The following is an 18,175-nucleotide window of genomic DNA, read 5'->3' as shown; positions in this document are numbered from 1 at the left end:
TCAAGGTGGAGCAGATACCTCTAAACTCATGGGGACAGGGCCCAGGTCCTGGTTCTCCTGGTGCTCATCAGAGTCTGGGCCACTGCCACACTTAACTTGGTAATTGTTGATCATTAACTTTAATTGGTTTTTGGTTGAATTTTTACCTGGTTTAGGAGAACTCCCTACTGAGAATCTTAGGATAGCTAGTATTAGATTTCTATCTTTAATCTTTTGGGAGACAAAATCAAATTAAATACGTTTTCCCAGTTGGCTTTGGTATTAGAAGATGTTGAGGTTTTACCTTCATAGGTAATTAAAACAATGATAAGGACAAACTTCTGAAAGCATGACTCTCAACCAATAGAAAATTTATCCCAAAGGGCAAACTTATTTACCTACTTGATCTGAAATAAGAGTCCATCATATTCCTTGGGACTTTGAACCCAATCCCAGGGAGTTTCTAAAAGATGAAACATTTTTATGTCTTTTAAAATGAAAAATGCCACTCAGGCTATGAGGGATAGTTTTACGATGGGGTGGGGTTCCCGCTCACTTGTCTGAGGAGCCCTAAACGTACATACCAAGGAAATATTTGTGCTGTTGCCACCAGAAGTTTGAAATATTGTGTGTGTGTGATTTTCAATATGCAGGAAGGCTCTGTTGATGACCGGTGCTCATCTGCTGCTCTCACACAAGGAGGACCTTATTAGGTCAAAATCTCCGACACTCAGTAAAGGCAGAGAGTCTAAATCATGCCTTCCTACTTAAAAGCTCCTCCAGGGCAACATGATTCTGTGCACACCCAAATGACGATCAGCCACCATGAATGATGCCATAAATCTGCTTTTATTAAATTGTCTGGTTGTCTGTGGAGCTTGAAAGTTGGCTGAAGAAAAAGCTTGCTAGATTATTCAGTTTAGAGAGTTCACAACAGAGTCTTTCAAAGCTTTGGGCCTCTCCCAGCCTGTGAAGGAATTCCAAAGGAAGACCTTGACATAAACGCAGCTAGTTCATGTCTGGAGGTAAAGGATGGGGAAGAGAGAATAAAAGACGTCTTGGAGTGAGACAGAGTGTCACTGATGCTTTATTTACATGCGTCACCATCTCGTTTACAAACTAGATTACGGCTGTAAATGGAATACACAAGGCAATATCTACAAACACCGAGGAAAGTTAAGTACTGCATCTCTATTTCATTTGGAAAGGGGGAGATTCCCAAATCAAACTGGTTTTGATTTTTGGGAAGAAAGGTGGTAGAGTTAATTCATGGCAATGTATGGTTAGACAAAATCCTCAGTAAGAATGCAATATGATAGTGTTCGCTTAGAAAGAAAGAATGAGGTGCTTCAAACCAAAGTATCAGCTGCTTGACTCTTAGGTGTTTGAATATGGCCATGCACCATATTTAATTCTAGTCTGAATGGGGAATGAGCAAGAAATTGAAACAGGTAAGACAATTTTACAGATACTGTATACAGATTTTTTTTCCATTCATGCAACTTTTTTTTCTTAAAAAAGTTAAACATGTGAAGCCAAAATGCACAATACATTTTTTTTTTTTAGTATTAACTCATTTTTCTGGTCCTCCTTCACATCTGTTTACATTTCCCATGTATGTAATGTGCTAGGACAAGTATACGAGAGAAGACTGATTGCCAGGCAATGAATTTTAGAGAAATAAGTGACCAGACATTCAATTTTTTAAAGCAGCCACACAAGTAATTCTGGAGTGTGGCAGAGGCCTCAGAACCAATCATTCATCAAAGAAAAGCGCACACAAATAAAACTAAAGAGGAAAATAGTTCATTCATTTAAACTGCATAAAATGTTATCTACTGATGATTTAGATCAAATAGAATATACTCTTCAGTTACTTGGGCATCTGCATGAAGATCTTGTTTGGCAGACATGATTTCACAAGGGCTTCACTTTACCCTCATCGTGCCTGCTGCCCCCAGTCTTTAGGAGAGGCTGGCTTTTTCGTACCTCTTTGCCAGTGATTGCATTTCTACAAAAAAACTTTGCTAAATTAAAAAATACAATGGTATGCCTAATCTTACAATGTTCCCCAACTACAGCAAGAAAAAGGAAATCAGAGTTAGAGCTATCAGGGTTTGCTTCTGCTTTCAGAGAGAAAGGGTAACATTTGTATTTCCCTTTGCCAGCCCATGGCATGAGCACGCAAAATAGGACTGGCTGAATGACCGCTTTACTCTTGAAGGTCTTTCCAAGAGATTCAAATGTTCCTTCTTCTTCAGGCGGGGTCCACTGGGTATAGATGAAGTCTGTCCCTACCATCTTTAACAAGATCAGAAGCCACCTGAAATGATACCCTGAGACCTGGCAGAGCTGTCCTGAGCTAGGAGTCGCGAGGATCTGACCTCAGGGTGGTGAAGTGACACACGCACACAATACCCAAACTCAATACCAAACACACACACACACACAAAGTCCACCTCGTACTACACATGTGTGTGTAATCCTCCTGTTAACAGGAAAGACGAACTTGTGAAATTTTTAGAAAACACGTGTTTCAGCAATCATTATATTGAAGAGGATGCAATAAAGGAAATCGACCTCAGATTCATTCACAGTTAATGGGTACGCTGAACCTGGCAGTCTGTTCTCACACCAGGACAGTGAAGGCTTACGATAAAGCTCTTTTCTGACTTTGGTAAAAGGTATCTGGTTCTGGAGACCTGAAGGGAGAACAGAACCTCAGAGTACATGTCATGTTTTCAACATTACTCTTCTAATTTCCCATCAGAAAGTGGAAGGCTCCCTAGAGCAGCTTATTTAGAGGCTGAGGACAGCCTGGAATAGTTCTCATCAGGATGCAAACATTACAGCTGCCGGGCCCCCGGAGCCTACTAAGTATTCCACTGAGAGGCTCCAGATCAGAAAGCTTACTGAGAAGGACCCATGACACCCAGAACGCCACATGGTGGGCCTTCCTGAAAGCGGTCTCAGTATAAGAAATGGAGGTCAGGTCGCACCTCTGCCCCGTCTGACCACCTAAGAACCCAGTGAGTCTCAGGGAGCCTGGCCTCCAGGTGGAGGGCCAGCTGGCAGTGGCCATGGCTAAAAGGGCTGCTGTGATCCTGGATAGGCCTAACTGTTCCGCTCTTGCCTGACTCCCACCTGGAACTCATGCTGGCACTGGACTTTGTCCTGATCTCGACTCTCCACAATGCTCTACACGTAGATGCTATTTGCATTAAAAAACAAACAAAAAAACACACAAATTCAAAGCACCCCTTCCCCTCCATATTCTTGATGTGTTCTGTGGCAGCCCTGTTCTCATACCTCCTGTCCCTCCCTCAGCTGTTTTAGATTAAATTATAATCTGGCTCTAGGACATTCTGTCAGACATTCTGCCTAAAATCTAACAAACACTGAGAAAAAAGGAGAATAAATGAGATGCCACATGTCTGAAAGGAATTCAACATTTTAAAGTTGAAACATATTTGAGGGTTGCTCTTCTTACTGCCAAGGTGGCAATCAGGGTCTATAAAACTGCAAAGGCAAATACATATTTTTGTTAGTTTACTTTTTTTTTTTTTATTTGAGTTCAGGAGAGAAATTCTCTGGGCTCTACTCCTGTAAGCCCTCCGGATTTTCCTAGTACCTGATACCCCTATACCCTTCGGTCCCCACAGCTGCTGTGGCTGCCTCTAAACTGTATCCCCACCCAGGGCAGCATTTCTTAGAAACCCAGAGAGGTAGCCTTCTTTCACGGATGCTCAACAGTTCCTGCATATAGTAGACTACCAAGGAATCAAGGAAGCAGCTAGCATTATTATAAAGGAATACAGTAAGCAAAAGTCTGTCTCACTGACAAGCAGACCACGTGAATAGAATACATATTTTTAAAAATTATACATACTTTTAAAATGAAGATTACAAACGTGTAGCAGTTTAGAAAAGGCAATATTGCTACAAGTCTACTATAACCACAATTGCACGACAATTTACAGATTCAGTAAAAGGCAGGGTGAAATCAACAGGGCCATCACTCAAACATGACAACCCACGCGAGGCGGGAAAGACGTGTGACAATACGTCAAATGGAACTTTCATTATGCTAGGAGCTGTTATCACCACCAATATCACCCCCAGAGGAATCATAAAGCAAAGGTGCACAAAGGGGCCCCTGGCGGCCGGTGGTAGGTGCAGGGGGTGGGGTGGCACGTCTGTGTTGGTGGAAGGGAGTCGGTGCCCACTGCACAGTGCAAGTGTCAGCGAGAACTCATGCAGGGAGGTCTGTGCTGAAATACTAGCCTGTATTCCTAACGTCCATGCAGAATGTTCCATTTTTGTACTGTACATGATAAAATTTATTTATACATTTATATGCCTAATGCTTTTATGCAAAGAAAAGAGTCTTCATATATCACTTTGGAGAAGTATGCATATGCTGTGCTAATCAGAGCTTCATTACACAGTTTCATATGTACCAAAGGTGTTCCCAACTATTCTGTCTACCAAAGAGGGTAACTAATATCATCACACTTTCCAGGTTAAACAGAAAGCACCTATACAGCACCATAACTTTTTGAAAACAAAATGAAATCCATAGAACAGAAAAGTGGGGAAAAATAAAGTCAAAACCGCCCTATCTTGTACTTTCATTGTGTCACTTGTACAATTACAGTCTAAGCTTTTATATATATATGTGCACGTGTGTGTGTGTATATATATATATGTATATATATATATATACACACACGTATATATATATATACACACACGTATATATATATAAATCAGTTTGTATGCTATTGCCTCTCACTCATACACGTCTAGATCAGATTATACACAGCAAGGCTGAAAATAATCAAGGGTGTGTATTTTAGGAAAATAGTGACTCCGGTTTGTACTTTTCATGCATTCTTCGCTGTGAGTTCATTTCTTCTGCAAAGCAAACCAGGACTACTTTTTTTTTCCTTTTCTCCTTAAAACTAAATCCTCTAGTGGTATTTGGGAACGAGTGGGCAGCTGAGCTGATTTCATTCTTGAAAACATCCTAATTTCTAACCCACATACCATCACTGTTCACTGCATTAGCTGAGGATCATGCCAGGAGACCAAGAGACCCACTGACCTGGCAACTGCAGACTAGGTGCTGGGGGTCTCACCCCCTGAGCACCTGACTCAGAACTAAAACACACTGGGTCGAGTGCCACACTCCACTCGTTTTGCCTGTGCAGGATTCAGTCCTGAACTGGTGTGCACAGCAAACAGTTGTGCCATCATTTGTTTTTAGAAAAGGATAGTTTTCTACCAAACAAAAGAAGAAAGAAAATCCCCCTCTGGTTTATGTAATTTGTTAGTTTATGGAGTTCCAAGGGTTCAAATGCTTGTGATGACCAAAGCCAGAACAGTAATTGGTACAACATTTTCCTTCTGGTTTTAAATTTGCCAGGGGAAGGATGATTAACATTTTAACAAAAATACTGCAAGTTAATGCATGTGAAAAACTCAGAAAGTCAAAGGAAAACAAACACAAAAACAACACTTAAAACATCCCATAAACCATCGTGATATGAATACACCACAGAATTGCCAACAGGAGCTCACGGTGTGCTCTGAACGAGGGTGGGTGGTGCTGACAGGATGCTGTCCTTTGCTGGCAGGTGGCTCATCACCCCGTACAAGGAAGATTTTGCATACTTTATATATAGAGAGTTCTGTTCCAAGAGTAAGTGCTTCACCCGGGGTAAGGGGCCATTAACAGTCTCTGCTGGGTTAGGAAAATGGTGCGGGATTCACAAAGGTGTTAAGCTGTAAACGGTATCACTGTCCACTTGCTGAGAGCAGATTTGGCAAAGGGTTTTCTCTGTAGGTCTTGTGTCAGTTTGAGGGTCTGCAGAAGGAGAAAAGAAAACCAGAGGTGATTAGGAACATGCAAACAGCAATCGTAGGCACCTCAGGGTCACACTTCACCAGCCTCCTGTCCCCTCACCTCACCTCCAAGCTAACAGTACTCATAGTAAAGCTGTTTTGCTACACTAGGTTCAGAGGTCTGAAAACCCAGGATAAAGCATGGAGACTACTTACCTCACTTCTGGGCTTCATTACAAGATGCCCTCAAGTTGAAAAAGCCTAGAGGAAACGAGGTCATCCATTTCGGGAGGTTAACAAAGAAAGGTGGTGTTTCAGTAGGCCTTTTTAAGATAGGTAAGTCCAGGGTACAGATGGGGTTTTGCTCTCGACTTCAGATTGAGAGATGTCCTGGGACATGGACCTTTCATGCTAAAACCATAAAAAGTGGTCACCCTAAGCAGACCAGCGGTGCTTTTCTGGTTCTCTTTCACTGGCTATATGGACTCACTGGCCTTGTTTACCATCCAATATCAGGGGGGAGTTGAAATGGCCACTTTCCACAAAGGCTTAATCAGTCTGTACTGCTGGACAGAGATTATCTTGACTTCGCTCACCATGAAAGGAGTAAGTGATCTCTAAGTGGGCTGTCTTAGGAATTTTTTTTATATTAAGAATCTGCAGAGAAAACAATTATAGAACACTCACATATACGGCCAAAAAGCCCTCTCACAAAACATCCCTTTAGCAGTTAACAACTTATTATTATTTTGCCTCCAACAGTCTTCAATGGTGATGCACAAGAGAGGTCCTCTCAGAGCATCTGAATTTACAGTCTTATCAGACTTCATGTGACCCCTGAGCCCAGAAAAGTTAAAGGATTAAAAAAAAGTGTACCCATAGAGATGTAGCTAAAGGAATCGACAAGGCTGACCTCAAGACCTAAGACCTTTTGTTTATGGAGACAGCGTCAGCTGTCGTGGTAGGGAAAAATGGCTCTCAGCTGAGAAATGGATACAAAAGTGGTAGTGAAGCAACAGGAACTCACGATCTTCTCATCCGAGAAGGCAAGCAAGTCACGAAATATGCACCAGTATGCTCACGCATTGCAGACATCTACTTCTCCCCTCTTTAGAACAGATACTATACTAGGTTCATTTGGAATTTTCACAAATGTACTTATGACTTCAGTCTCTTCTGTGGCTGGACTGGCTGGCAATCTTACCTTTCACTACCAATATTCAGAAAGACAGCAGGGCCTAGTGTTTATGATGTTACATACCTATGGTCACAGTTACTCTTGTTATAGCTCCAAACAGAAGTACTTAGGTTGTTTTATCGGAGGCAGTGACAAGAACGAAGGGAAAAAAGGCCCCCTTTCCCCACCCAGCCAGCTTCCCTGGCTGATGGATTTTTTTGCTTTGTAAAGGTACTAGACAATATTATCCCGGACTTGTTGATTTCACATTAAAAAACTAAAAGAGGGGCACCTGGCTGGCTCAGTCAGTAGAGCATGTGACTCTTGATCTTGGGGTTGTGAGTTCGAGTCCCATGTTGGGTGTAGAGATTACTTAAAAAAAAAAGAAAAAGCTAAAAACAGATACCAGATCTAAGTATCTGTGAGGAATTTAGCCATCTAGGGTGAGCCAGTGCTATTCTAGCTACTCTGCCTGGGACCACTGAGGCACGAATGGACAGAGGTACAGACAATATTCTTTGGTTTCTTCCTTCAAATAACACTTAATAAACCACAGTCTAACATCACTATGCAATTAGTTGTCAGGGGACTACGGTCCCCAGGTGCCAAGGGAGAAGCTGTAAAGCATTACCTAATTCAGACCCCATCCTGGTTCCCTCTGGTGTTAATTATTCAGCCATGGAAACCAGTGCATACTGGGAAGGTGACATAATTCATTCCCCAAGTACAGAGGCAGAGCATGCAGCTTGCTCTCATGCTGGAGCTGGGTCAGTGTAGGAGGGAAGAGGGCAGAGGGCACCTATAACCCTCAACATGGCATCATGCTAAGCAGAACAGGGCATCAGCCCTGAAACCAGGGGCAGGAGGCCCACACTGGGCAGTCTAGAGCAACAACCCACAACAATCTTCAGGCCAAATACACATTCCGTCATCACAAAGCCCAGAATCTTCTGGGAACAGTTATCATTAAAAAGGCAATGCACTGATCAGAACTCTTTCCATTTCTGCAGAATGGGTTGGGGCCCCCAGTGGCACTAAGTCCTGGTGCTCCCTGGGGGTCTCTCAGGCAATGCCTCCCAATCTGCTCAGGAAACCCCCTGTGCTTAAAAGAGAAGCCAGGAGAGGAGAGGCCCAGGTTTAGAAGAAGTTCTCACAAGGACAAATGTAATAAAGAAATTTCACTCCACAGGACATAAAGGTGACTCTTCTCTGCAATAGAAAGCAAAGAGATTGTAAAATATTTTGAAAACATAAAGAAATCAGATAAATGTTGAACAGAAATACAAGCATTCTTCTAAAAGGGACACCAAATCACCATTCACTAGGAAGACTCTATGATTAAAAATAGTCACAAAGAACACAGCTCCTTATCTGCCTTAGATTTTTAGCTGTTCTTTAGTGGGTCACTGTTTGCACATGTTTATCTGACTCTATCGATGACCGAAAAAATAGATGAAGCACTTTAAATGATGACACCAGCTCCCGAGCTGGGAATTTAATGATGCACAGGTTGGGTACAAGTTTGGTAGGTTTCAATGAAGCTCCCCTATTCTTACATTGTTTAAAGTAAGACATTTAAGTGAACTAAGGTTTAAGTATGCTGATGCTAAGTTTAAAAACACATCAGATTAAGCAAAACTTTTGGAAGGAAAAGGAAGCATACAGCTGAAGAGAACTGCAGCTATCATTTTGCAGTTACTAGGCAAAGGGCCAACTAAGAATAAATATGAAAATGTTGTCCTAAAAGAAAAGAAAATGTTGCTCTGTCCCATCAGTGACTTTAATAAGGAGAAGGTCCCCTCTCTCCCCTCTCCCTGCCCAGTAAGTTTGAAATCAGGCTGTTAATGCAAGGAAAATGAAATGGAGAAGCCAAATGATGAGACTGGTTCTAAAAATATCTATGGATGCTGTCATCTGGTCTCTGGTGAGAGTAAGTCCCTCTATAATCTTGGCATCTGTAGGGAAGACAAGTTTCTGCCTAATTATCACCACTAAATCACATGATGTTCTAAGAAAGGGCAACGCCTCCAAAAAACTCTACACAAAACATAACAACCCCAATCAACTTTAATCTGGAAATAAAACATAAAAGTCCCTACTGCTGTCCTCCCACAACATAACTCCACTGTGACAAATTTGGATTTCTCAGTAGTGTTTTCATGTTTTTGGCAGAGAGGAAAGGAATAGGACCCCAATACCAAATCCGACATGGACGGAAAACGAGCCAGTAGCATGCAGCTCACACACCCACAAATCCGGGAAGGTTATCCACTGCTTTCCTAGCTAAAACGCAAGATGTTTGGAGGAAGTCTGCCTGGAAAACACAAAGTGAAACACCACTCTCCCCACTCTTTAAACATAAACTTAATTTAAGCCAAACCTGCAACCCCCAGGATAAGCTGGGGATTAAATATGGAATATTTAGGACAGAGAAGGAAATGAATCAATGCTCACTCGATCTGACAAGGAAACCTCATGTGGAGTTCAGAGAACAGGTGAGGGCTTCAGACTATCTGAATGTTTCCACTTGTGAGGAGGGAACAAAGAAATGCCTGCCTGTCACCATCTCTGCTTTGTCCCCAGAGGGATCTCCGGGATACCAAATCCATCATGAGCCACAACCATCTGCCACCATCCACTGAGGCTTTTGTAGCTCGTGTCACCGTGGAAAAACAGCATTTCTCTGCATCTTGGGCTAGGCAGCCACGTCTCATTTGGGAGTGCCAAAATGGCAGCAGATCCCTTGGAGCCCATCCTCACAGCCCAAACGTGGAGCAGCTCAAGAACACACTTGATGGACCCAACACTCTGGTTTAATTTGGTAATTTTTCAGTATCTTCCAGGTTCGAGTGGGAGATGAAGATGACTTATGGAAGCACCTGAGAACCAGCCTGGTGGTCACCTGTGATAGCAGGGACCTGGCAGATTACAACCCAGCCGTCTGCCTGTGATGCTGGCCAAATCATGCCGTCCTCCACGACTGCCAGGGAAGAGGAATTAGGAGGTGCAGCTCTACAAAAATACATTTTGACAAATGCTGTCAACTTGCCACTTTTGACATTGAATAATTTATGAGAGAAACAGAACAGGTATGGAAGTTTGGTCAGGCTAGAGGCCAAATTTGTATTGTTTGAGGAGCCTCACTTAAGGAAAGTCAAGTTCCTAGGAAATACGGCCTATAGGCTCTGATGCTTTTAATTTTTTTTTTTTAACATTTATTTATTTTTGAGACAGAGAGAGACAGAGCATGAACGGGGGAGGGGCAGAGAGAGAGGGAGACACAGAATCGGAAGCAGGCTCCAGGCTCCGAGCCATCAGCCCAGAGCCCGATGTGGGGCTCGAACTCACGGACCGCGAGATCGTGACCTGAGCCGAAGTCAGACGCTTAACCGACTGAGCCACCCAGGCGCCCCTCTGATGCTTTTTAATGGGCAAGTAAATATTTATAGAGAAGGTGGGGATGTCATAGGAAAGCTTACTATAAGAAGCTTTTTATGGCAAAGGTAACACTGGAAAGACACTCAGCTACCCATGCTATTCCCCAAAAAAAAAAAAAAAAAAAAAAAAAAAAGTTCAGTTTGTGTTAAAGCTTGACCTGTGTGAGCACTCCTTTCTGCTACATCCCAGTAATTCCTGGGTTCTTCAAGGGGGCAGGTGAAGCCTGTCTGTGAAGGCTGGTGAGAGTCCGCTGACAAGCCTTTCCCTCCAGGACACTTCAAAATCTGGACCTAGTGTGGACTGCCCTCCACGCAGCCTTTATGCTGTACTGATAAACCACTGAAGAAACAGGAGAAGGAACCACAATCCTAGTGTGTCACAGCTGAGGGATGAAGGCAGGGCTGACCTGCAGAGAGGCACTGACTGTCCTGTGGCTTAAACTGCAGGGATTGTTGATGGTTAATATACATTTCACTGAAGAATGTCCTATCTCTGTCTTTATATTGGGCAGAGGTTATGTTAGCCAATAGCCTTGATGCCTCCAGGGTCGAATATGGTGATTACCATGGCAGAAATAGGATACATATTAATTTACCATTGACAGCAAAGTTGTAGAGATTTCATATTTTCTTAAGAGTCTTAGATTTTCAAACCACATAGCATAGCATGTAAAATTTGTATTACATCTTTTAAAGAATCGTTTTAAAGGCAAAAGCCTTTAAGTGATGTTTAGGTCTTTTTGGACTCATGGTTATGTAACCTTAATTATAATATCCCCAAAACTTTGCTGGCAGAGACCTGTGGGCTCAGGCTCCACTGTCCTCACCTAGGCTCTGTTTCCCACTACTGCTGATGGGTTCAAACCCTCCTCACCCAATGGTCAGGTTCAATCACACTTTGCCTGGTTTGCTTCCCCCACACAGGTGAATCAACCCATGTGTCGAGAGGAGTCCTCCAGCCCCACCTTCCCCAGGCTGTTCACTACTAAACTCCTAAGCCACTCACCTGGCATTTAATCACACAGTGCTCAGATGGTTACTTTTTTAGACCTTGAACTCCCAATATGCTGAATTCCTTGAAAGCAGAGCAAAACCCCCAAATCGAATACTTATGGAGCACCTATTATTTTAAAAGCAGTATCTTAGACATGGTATTTGCCCTAAAGTAGCATAATATATAAAATTTTCTTGATGTCCTAAGTAGACTGGAAAGTTGAAATATAGAATAGGCACAAAATAAATGTTGGCTGAAGAAATGAATGAACATCCTCCTGGAATAGCCCTCTCTTCCCCTCTGCCAATTCAAATACTTAGCAGCCTTTAAATGCTACAAGCTTCCATGAAGCATTTTAAACCTACTCACATTTGCTCAGACTTAATCTTATTTCAGGCAGAACCTACTGCTTGTGGGACAAAACACAGAATTTTAATGTCCTTTTCTGGGGAGGATGACTTCTGATTAACTTTCTAAACCCTGTGTTTCTTATGAAACCACCTAAGGATCAATACAAGGCACACTTTTAACATTCAACTAATTTAACAACAATTAAAAAACCTAAAATAATAGGGGTGCCTGGGTGGCTTAGTCAGTTAAGCGTCTGACTTTGGCTCAGGTTACCATCTCACGGTTCATGAGTTCGAGCCCTGCGTCAGGCTCTTTGCTTACAGTTCAGAGTCTGGAGCCTGCTTCGGAACCTGTGTCTCCCTCTCTCTCTGCCCCTTCTCCCCCTCACTCTTTCTCTCAAAAATAAATAAAAAAATTTTTTAAATTTAAAATAGTATTTAATATTTACCTCCTCCCATCTTTTCTGTACATCCTACCGTACACATCCTTTATTACCAGCCTCCAAATTAACATCTTCCTACTCTCTCAACTTGCTATCAGCGCTTTAGTGATTCACCACTTACAAACAAGAGGGAACTGTCATCCAGGAAGAAACGCGTAGAGCCATAAACCATGAGCTGAACACCACGTGTTTATGTTTGCCTGTGTGACTTCACTGCATTTAGTCGCTGGGGGTGGGGATAGTTGCAGGGGGAGGGGTGCAGCCATCCCTTCAGTCTGGGGCACACTAGATCGCTGGGACTTGGGACTGCAAATGTAGGTGCAGTGTGCCAGCCCATCTAAGGGTTCCACAACTAGGTACTGAAGAGAGCCGACTCCAAAGTCCTCTTTTCCTGCTTTAGATATACAAGGTTTTTAAGATAATCTAATTTTTCCAAAAGTGATTCTGAAACTGAAAACACAAAACGAGCTATTTTAGTTCCACAAACAGTCCACCTGTAAGGTATGACAGGACATGCAGGTGACACAGGTGGTGGCCAAGAAGCAACAATTATACCAGCACAACAGAAGAAGGAAACCAAGAAGGGAACTGAAAGGAAGGTCTCAAGGGTGGCTCCGAGATTAATAGAGACAAAGGACCATCCTAAGGTCAACAGTCTGGCCAGGAGTGTAGACTCCAGGAGTGAGGCAAATCCACACGTTGTGCGGCATGGGTGGCCCTCCTCTCTCTATGCAGCCTACTAAGTGCCTGCAGCTCCCTTCCACGGGGCCCCCAGCCAGCAGGCAACCTGGGTTGAGCAGGGCTGGACACAGAGTGCTTTGGCTTAAGGCATTCAGGCAGTGGGAAAGGGCTGACTTATAACAGGTCTACCAGTCAACACATATTTTCTGATCACTTACAGATATGTTGGGCTGTACTGCTTTGTGATCATTTCTGAACATAAAATGACCAATGGAAGTTCCAAATAATTACAATGGCACATATACATGGAAACCCACTGGAAATTAATTTAAAATTTCAACCTCAGAACCTCTGGCCTTCTCTTCTTGGCCGTTAAATTCCCTTAGGGAGTCAAATCAAACACTCCACACAGACACGAATACTTTAAAAAAAAAGAAAATCTTAACTATCCAGACTTTTCTTTCATCAGAGAGAAATACACAGAGGAGGGAGGGGAAAGGGGAGAGAGGGAGAGAGAAGACATACTGATATACAAACCTTCAATCAAACCAACACTGGCAATTAACGTTTTATCCTTCAGAAACAGTGGAATTACTTTCTGAGGCTTCCATGACCAAATAATTCTCATCGTTTAATAAATGAATGTCATAGATTTTTAGCAAAAAAGAGGTTATTAAAAAAACAGAAAACCTAGAATTACAGAGTGCAGTCCCATCTATTACTGGGAAGAGAAACAAAACACAGCACCTGCACCCAAGTGCACAGCGGTTCTTTAGGGAGTAGTGTGCTTCAGTTCCAGTCTTGGTCCTGCTTCTTTGGGAGGAAAGCTCCCGGATAAGAACAGCCCATTTTCTCTGGGTTTTCACTGGAAGAGATGGTAAGGGCACAGCGACCACATTTTCGGAATCCCAAATTGTGTCACATTAGCCAATAGGGGGTAAACCGCCAGCCCCAGGGGTGGGGGTGTCTATGGCCAGACCTCTGCCAGCACCAAGTTATTTATTGTGGGGCAACCTTGGGGATTTCGGCTCTCAAGACAGCCCTAGGAGGGCTGGAACAGCTCGTTATTTCTCTGCATGGCTTGGGATGGGCTGGCAGTGGGAGAGGGATGATCAGATTTCCAGGCTCCCTACCAGCAGGAAGAGGCCACAATGAGGGAGCAGAGAAGGGGGAAGGCGAGGCTTCTCCCTCAGCAGAGCGCTACCAGCCCTTTGGATACTGATTGGCACCCAAGGAAAGCCAGGATTTCTCAGACAATCCTTTAAAGTTGCTAAGGGAGCATTTTAGGTACCACATACAAACCTTCTCATTCCATCTGCATCAGAAGTTCCCTAACAGAGGGCTGTTAGTGAAACAATAGCTTCTCTCACAGGCACCTCCAAATTGGTAGGTGGGACTTCTAGGGAAAAATCACCAAAAAGGTTCACCCAATAGGCAACTGCTATACCTTTTTAATAAGAAAATGGACTGGTTCTAGTTTATTGAGGAATGTACTCATTCTTTCTGCCAACAGTGTAACACTGGCTTGCTTGGCTGGCTCCTTTATTCTGTATTAACCTCTGGAGCCATTTTAAGTAACAATAAATATTAAATAACTTTTTAAAAAGTTGCCAAAGGACATTAGCCCATGCAAGAGCTCTGTGGGATAGGTTTCCATTTTAACCTTGGGTCACAGATAAGCAGAGGAGGGACTTGACTCAATGACATATAGCCATGAAAATGGAAGCCTGCTACAAATCCCACAGCCCCTCTGCCGTACCACACAGACAATACTTAACTTGGACTGGGTTGTAGGGAGGCTTTTTAAATCCACAGTTCCCATCACAACAGAACCCCAGGGACAGTGAACTGAAGTGGGTAGCTGGCTCATGTCTTTAGGGGTTTTCTTAGAACACTGGTCCTGGTTTCTTGAAGAAAAAGGATTTGACTCAAAATATCAAATGAATTTATGAAATAATGCAATCCTATCTACAAGGCTCATAACATATATTAAAAAGTCTCTGAGAGAAGAACAGATATCATATGTTTTCACTCATATGTGGATCTTGAGAAACTTAACAGAAGTCTGTGGGGGAAGGGAAGGGGAAAAAATAGTTACAAACAGAGAGGGAGGGAGGCAAACCACAAGAGAATCTTAAATAGGGAGAACAGAGGGTTGATGGGGAGTTGGGGGAGAAGGGAAAATGGGTGATGGGCATTGAGGAGGGCACTTGTTGGCATGAGCACTGTACGTAAGTCAATTTGACAATAAATTATATTTTTTAAAAAAGGCTCTGAGAAACCCTGCTGGAAACATCGAAACATCCCTATTTCACTGTTTAACATGGTAGTCCTCAAATTTGACCACAGAATACATTTTCTACATAATACCCAGGAATACCTTGAGGATCTGTATTCTGTGAAACACTTTGAGAAACACTCATTTACAGGATCTCTAAATATCAGAAGTATTACTAGTTTTCATACCAAAAAATGTTTTTAAACAAATTTTATTTTTTTTACCATTTTTAAAAGCTTATTTATTTTATTTGGTGGGGGGGGTGGGGGGGGGGAGGGAAGGGCCAGAGGATCTGAAGCGGGCTCCGTGCTGACAGCAGAGAGCCCGATGCAGGGCTCAAACTCATGAACCACAAAATTATGACCTGAGCCAAAGCTGGACACTTAACCAAATGAGCCACCCAGGCTCTCCCTTCAAAACAAAATTTTAACTCATTTTAGTTTTTGGAACTTCAAAACAATTTGGACGATGGGGGAAAGTAATGTTTTTTAAATCAAATGAACACATTAATAAAACCAGGGTGAAGTGGGGGATGCCTCTTACAAAGTGGGGATTCTCCACCTTGGAATGAAAATCTAGCATTAAAGCATGCATCTCCAAGTCGGAAAGAGCAAGCAGTCAGCAAACATCCTTCTCCCCGCCCCAGGAACAAGGCAGCCCCCTGGCCAATCTCTCCAGTGATAGCACAGAAGTAGATCCCGTCAAGGTCCTTTCTCCAGTTTCCATACAGAAAGGGAAGCCTTATGAGAAGCATATGTGGCACCTGGGGGAAGACTGTACTTGAGAAGATGTTATTTTTTTAATTTATGTATTTTGAGAGAGAGAGACAGAGAGAGAGAGAATATGAATCTCAAGCAAGTTCTGTGCTGTCAGCATAGAGTCCAACGTAGGACTCAATCCCACAAACCATGAGATCATGACCTGAGCCGAAATCAAGAGACAGATGTTAAACCGACTGAGTCACCCAGGCACCCTGAAACTTTATTTATAAGATGTTGAGTATTGAGAATTATGAACCCTGGAAAAAGAAGCATTTAGTGGGAGCTTAAAGTTTACAAGAATTTCCAGTAGTAATTCAGGTGATTTTCACCCCATTTATTCATGCTCCACATAAGCTCTGTGGCCAAAGAGACCGTCCAGAAAGCCATTTATAAATGCAACTGCTTAAAGTGAGAGTCATTCAGGCTCTGTCCCTTTGCCCAGGAAGAGCAGCCTCAGTGCTAGGTATCACAGCTTGCCAGAGAAAAGGATGTATGTAAGGAGTATACCAGCCTCTGCACAGAAAACCCCTTTTCACAGCTATGTCAATTTTCTTTTACTGTTGTCAACGCTAAAAGGATCCAGACAGCCATTCTCTCAATGAATGACAGTTCAGACTGCAGGTTCTTTTAAAGGTAAGAATAAAGATCCCTGCAGATGAAGAATTCTTGAGGCTGGCATATTGTAACCAAAGAGTAGACTACAGTCACAAGTGCAAGTAACAGGGTATATTCTCCATGCAATACCTACAGATTCATATTTATCATACATTATACTACCTAACACAGAAATATCTACATCAAGAAAAAGATCATGACATAAATAGCCTACATTGTCTGTATTTGGTCAGAATTAGTTCTATTCCCCAACATGAATATGTAACAGATCACAGCATTCAAATATTAGTTCAACAAGTATCAAAGATTTGCTCCTTTTGGAAAGCAGCCTAAATATAAATTCTAAATGGCCTCCAGCACTAGATCCTGCTGTTTTCACACTAGTATACCACTGTTTCTTTTTAGTTCTGGATCATCACGTATCTCTTACTAGGGCCACTTTGTGGAAAGAATATTAGAATGCGGAAACATTCTTTCTTGATGTTTTCCATTCTTTATCTCCAAGTAGTTTAAAACTAAATACTGGGCTGTTCCCTAATGGGGTCTCCAAATGTCAAAAGGTGAAGATGAATGAAGGAGCTTGTGAACTTAGGCATCTTTTGACCTCAAAACTACAGTGAGGTCAAGGCTGCTTTCCCACTGAGAGGAGACCCACGTCAGATACAGGAGGGCTCCATGGAAGCTCAGCGTTGCAACCACCACACTAGCTCACAGACAACTCCACTGCCAATTTCAAAGTATGTGCACCATGCTTTATAGAGAAGAAAGTGCCCTTCACATCCCAGTAGCTGGCACTCGTAAAAAGGTATCGTTCTTTTTTCTTTTCCAGATAGACCCACAGATCAAAGGATTTTACACATAGTCTAAGATGAATGACGTGTGTGTGAAACACCCAGCCCTCCAGAGAAGCACCTCTCCACGGCTCTCCAGAAGGACTGTCAACTGGACAGAGCCGTTCCGTTTACTCCACAACTACACAACTGCAATTTAGGGCCACGTGGCCCTCAGTTTAGGCAGGAAAGGAGTTTGGAGAACACCATGGCGACTTGTTTAAAAAAAAAAAAAAAAAGCCAAACCAAGAAAGCTATTCTAGAACAACTCTTGGGAAGCTGGGGTACTTCATTTGGGAGAAGAGAGGTCTGAGGTTGTGACTTCAGGCCTGTTCTGTGAATTTAAGAGTCTTCAATAATGTGATAGACACAAGATAAGTTTAAAGGTAAATATACTTCAGGTCACATGTGCTCCTGGCAGTTTAGAAGAACAACTCATTCCAAAGCAATATGGAAATCCTACACCTAGAAACCAGACTCCCTCAAAGACCCCACCGTCTTTAGGATGCTTTTTCTCTTGCTCTGATCACATTGAGCTAGTTTACTTTCAGGACATTTTTGGTGGCTTTTCATTTTTAAATGAAGAAATATCTTCTCAAAAGAAACTCCCCAAAATGTTGTGAGAAAAAGGTGACTAAACGATCCTAAAGCTCCATTAGGGCATAATAAAATGCATTATCCCAAAAGTGGTTATTTATTATTCAAATAATAATTCATTAAACATGTTTTTAAAATGTAAGTATTTAAATCTCCCTTAAAATATTTTTATACAATCTTTTAGAA

The 18,175-nt window shown here is 42.5% G+C and overlaps 1 protein-coding gene and 1 long non-coding RNA gene across 5 annotated transcripts in view; one reads left to right on the top strand and one right to left on the bottom strand.

The window, feature by feature from the left end:
- LOC147581137 (uncharacterized) overlaps window positions 1–17,639 on the top strand; it is a 50,108-nt gene extending 32,469 nt beyond the window's left edge. Inside the window, exons 2-3 of the long non-coding RNA XR_015251457.1 lie at window positions 9,847–10,092; window positions 17,392–17,639. This is a non-coding gene — a long non-coding RNA (uncharacterized LOC147581137). The remainder of the gene's footprint in view (window positions 1–9,846; window positions 10,093–17,391) is intronic.
- FOXO3 (forkhead box O3) overlaps window positions 1,051–18,175 on the bottom strand; it is a 125,434-nt gene continuing 108,309 nt past the window's right edge. For all 4 annotated transcript variants that reach the window (XM_025925326.2, XM_086707542.1, XM_086707544.1 and 1 more), the window contains one exon: window positions 1,051–5,848. The gene's annotated coding sequence lies outside the window, so the exon portion shown is untranslated. The remainder of the gene's footprint in view (window positions 5,849–18,175) is intronic.

The sequence above is a fragment of the Puma concolor genome, chromosome B2 (genome assembly GCF_028749965.1).
Source record: "Puma concolor isolate L17-30 chromosome B2, mPumCon1.1.hap2, whole genome shotgun sequence".
Taxonomy (NCBI): Eukaryota; Metazoa; Chordata; class Mammalia; order Carnivora; family Felidae; genus Puma; species Puma concolor.
This window is presented reverse-complemented; position numbering and strand designations above follow the sequence as displayed.